At 46.1% G+C, this 3,740-nt stretch overlaps 1 long non-coding RNA gene across 2 annotated transcripts in view; it reads right to left on the minus strand.

Annotated features, from left to right (window-relative positions):
* Positions 1-526: 526 nt before the first annotated feature.
* Positions 527-3,740, minus strand: part of LOC116092564 — an 18,083-nt gene continuing 14,869 nt past the window's right edge. For both annotated transcript variants that reach the window (XR_004119332.1, XR_004119331.1), the window contains one exon: positions 527-1,467. This is a non-coding gene — a long non-coding RNA (uncharacterized LOC116092564). The remainder of the gene's footprint in view (positions 1,468-3,740) is intronic.

Raw genomic sequence — 3,740 nt, forward strand, 5'->3', positions numbered from 1 at the left:
TAAGGTCAGCAGCAGCAGCAGCAGCAGCAGCAGCAGCAGCAGCAGCAGCAGCAGCAACAGCAGCAGCAGCAGCAGCAGACAGCAGCAGCAGCAGCAGCAGATTATCTTTAGTGCTAGAACAATGGGTGTCACAGAGATTATAAAGGAAGTGTGGCTAAGGCACCAAAAAAAGCATCTGAGCTAGATGAAACTTCAAGGGAGTTACTGCTGTGAATCGCGTGACCCTCTCAAGGAACCTGGGGCAGGAAGACAGCGGGGAATCATGGAGGTGATGAAGCTAAGATGGGGTCGCCAAAGTAAGCTGCTCTTTCTGCATCACTCACTGACGCTGTTTCCATACCTGCGCCATAGGCAGGTTGAGTGCGTGCTTGACAGACATTTCTCCCTCTCCCTCTCCCTCTCCACCTCAGAGCCCATCTCTGCTTCCCACCATCCCTACAGTTTCCTCAGAGCACGTGGCTGACTGAAGTGTTTACTTGAACCATCTCCGCTGCAGCCGCGGGCATCCTGACAAATGCACCTGAGGCAGAGACAAGGGTAATTTATAAGACACTTTCCTATTTAAAAATAAAAATCACACCACGAGAGTATCGCTATTTCTCGCCCATTCTCCTGCAGGCTTGATAGCTATAAGTTGAGACCAGCAGACTACAGGCGAGGCTGGTCAGAGGTGAGAAAGGAAGCCTGGGTAAGCCATCAACAAGACAGTCTTGGAACTCGATGATTCTCAGGCCAGTACCAGGAACTTGGTGTAGGAGTTCAGGTGAGTATTTTAAAAATGATTTTTCCTGTAGGAAGTACTCAACATAGAGGGTGAAAATACGTTGTCTTTTCCCTCCCTCCCTGTAATTCTTTCTGGTAGTGTCCCCACCCTTCACTGTATTCAAATGCCTTGAGAATGACTCTTGTCGCTGATCCCACTAGCTGGTCGCAAAGCTCTTTCAGGTTAGAGTCGAATGCCTGTCACTAACGCCCTATTTATGGAGAGAATTGATTAAGGATTTCCATGAAGTGGGTCTCCAAAGAGCTCGGGAGAGGGCAGGCAGGGAGACTGAGCATTCAGAGAGAGACATAGACTGTGTTCCCTGCAAGGAGAATTCCTGCGGCCTGGAAGGACGTTCCCTGAGACAGAGCACGTCTTTTGCTCCATCCACAGGGCATTACCCTCAGAGAACCCATTTTCCAGTAAGGTCAAATAAGGTCAGAAAGTGTTTAGGGAGCATCCAAGTGCTTGGTCGGTGAGTCGTGTTTAAGCGGTTTCTGGAATTCAGTCCTAATGGTGGTCTGGAGGCCAAGGTTTGGTCAAAAGGTGCCCCCTGCTTCGTCTCTCACTTTTGCCTGGTATCCAAAGGCCAGGGAGTCAGCCGACATCGATGTTTATATTCTTGTCACTGGTTCTAACGATGAGAAAAGCCCTGGAAGTGCTTATCTCATTGTGTTCATCTTCAGAAATTCAAACTTGAAATTCTGTAAGCGAAGCATGCCAGAACAACCTATGTTAGCAGAAAGCTGAGACGAATGTTAGAGAAATCTGCTGTAGCCCTCCCATACCTAACATGGCCAGCAGGGGGCGCAACCATGCGTGCTTTCATTGAGTTATTCCATCCGTCCCCACTTTCTCCCTCCACCAGACAACTTTCCCTATATCTTCTTTATTGAAGATGGTTTCTTTGGTTCGCTGATAATTGGATTTCTAGCCTTCTTTGCTGGTCTATAAACTTGGCAGTTACTGCATTTATGGCCATGTCAGTCTAAAACGATATTTCAGCCCTGAGAACTCCAGGAGGAAGTTTAGGGAAGGCAGGCCCTCCAGAATACCTGAGCACATGATCTGAAAGTGGAACACATCTCTACCTTAGCATTTCTCCATCACATCCATTAGAGGCGCAGGATGATACATATGGAAAACACATTTCTTATCTGAGAGACATGAATCTCTGGAAATATATGACTGTTAAAGAGTGAGTTCAGGTTAAATTCTGCATCTGAATATGCAAGCTGCCTACTTAATAGGTTGGTGAATATGTAAGACTTATTTCCCATTATCAATATACCTGGTAAATTTAATTTTTTTTCTTTCTTTCCTCCTTTGAAATCGCTAATATATTGGCCAATACTCATTGAGGCAAGTAAGGTCGATGAGTTTTGAACATCAAAACAGTCTAATGTCTGGTTCCAATTCTCATAGATGAGTGTCATGGACAAGAGGTATCAGTTCTCACAATGGTGATTTCTTCTCTACAATGCAGTGTCAACAGCAGGACCAACCTCAGAGTCTGCCAGGGGCATTAACTAAGATCAGCAACCTGTGTCAGGATCAGAACAACTTGAATCACCTCTACAGTAACCGCAGTGTGGGCGACCAGTCTCTGGTGCCGGGCAACCCTCCAGGAGGGTGATCTCTGATAGCTGCCTTAGAACCAGATCACATATACCTGAGGGTGCATGGACCCCTCAATGTCTTGCCACAGTCCACTAGCATGACATAGAAACAGCTGGCTGACATGATTTTGAAATTGTAGTGGACACATCACATTCACACTGCGTTAAAGACTCAGGGCTTTATTCCCTAGAATATCCCCATAGTTTAATAGGGCATTGGGTATTGCTAATGGAGCTGATGAAGGTTCAAAATAGATAGTTATAAATGTGGGATATAAATAGGCATATCCATGTGTCTTCCTACATATTTTAATCTCTTTTGAATTCCTGGCCTCCTCGTAAGACAAAAAGAATGTCATTTCTGAGGAAATCCAAATTATTCACCTGTAATACTGCGCTTCTTCTTCGCTTCTTCCAAATTGAATTAAATGTGTGTTAAATGCACATTTATCAGCCTCCTGTGTACCAGACACTGTCACAGGAGTGGGAAAGTAAAAGTGAAATATCCTTACAAGACTATTAGTATATATTAACAGTCCCTATGATAAATGTAATATGAATGCTTCCAGGCAGAGCTCATGGTCATGGGTGCCAATTCATGGAGGAGGATGAAGATGAACATGGATGCCAAGGATGCTAAACAGGGGCCAAGTGATGGAGAAAAGGGATGGGAACTGGGAAAAGAACCGCGTCCAGGCACCACAGTCTCATGGAATCAGGCCTTCTGTGGCTGATGTCGACTACGCAATGTCTTAAACTCCATAGGTAATCAGGCCATGGATTCAAAGTTGGCAGTGTCTTAACAGTCCCCTATACATGTGTAAGCAAGTGGGACAGTGTGGTCAGCAAGGTCAGCAAGGAAAACAGCCAGGGAAAGCCTGGGGAAACAGAAGCAGGCTTCGCAGAGACACAGTCCTGCAGAGCACACTGAAACAAGAGTGTGCTCAAAGTTTAAGACAGTGAACCCTCCATATGAACATGAATTTGTGTCATCTGACTTTAGCATAGTGATTCATTCTTCTCCCTCCCCCTCCCTCTCCCCCTCTTCCCTCTCATCTATAGCTCCTGCAGTTTCCATGTGAACGCGGGTATATGCTACTGTGAGCACAGGCGGTGGAGGGAGATTGAAGTTTATACGAATGGGGGTGGGGAGAGGGGAGGAATTTCAAACCACCCTGGACAGTTCAGGGAGACTCTGCTCAAAATAAATACTAAAAAGAGGGCTGGAGATGTGGCTTCATGTTAGGATACTTGGCATGGATGTGTCTTTAGGTTCAGTCCTTAAGCAATAAGCCTGCTGATGAAATGATGGTGGTGGTGGTGGGGGGGAGGAGGAAGAGGAGAAGGGGGAGGGGGAG

The sequence above is a fragment of the Mastomys coucha genome, unplaced genomic scaffold (assembly GCF_008632895.1).
Source record: "Mastomys coucha isolate ucsf_1 unplaced genomic scaffold, UCSF_Mcou_1 pScaffold15, whole genome shotgun sequence".
Taxonomy (NCBI): domain Eukaryota; kingdom Metazoa; phylum Chordata; class Mammalia; order Rodentia; family Muridae; genus Mastomys; species Mastomys coucha.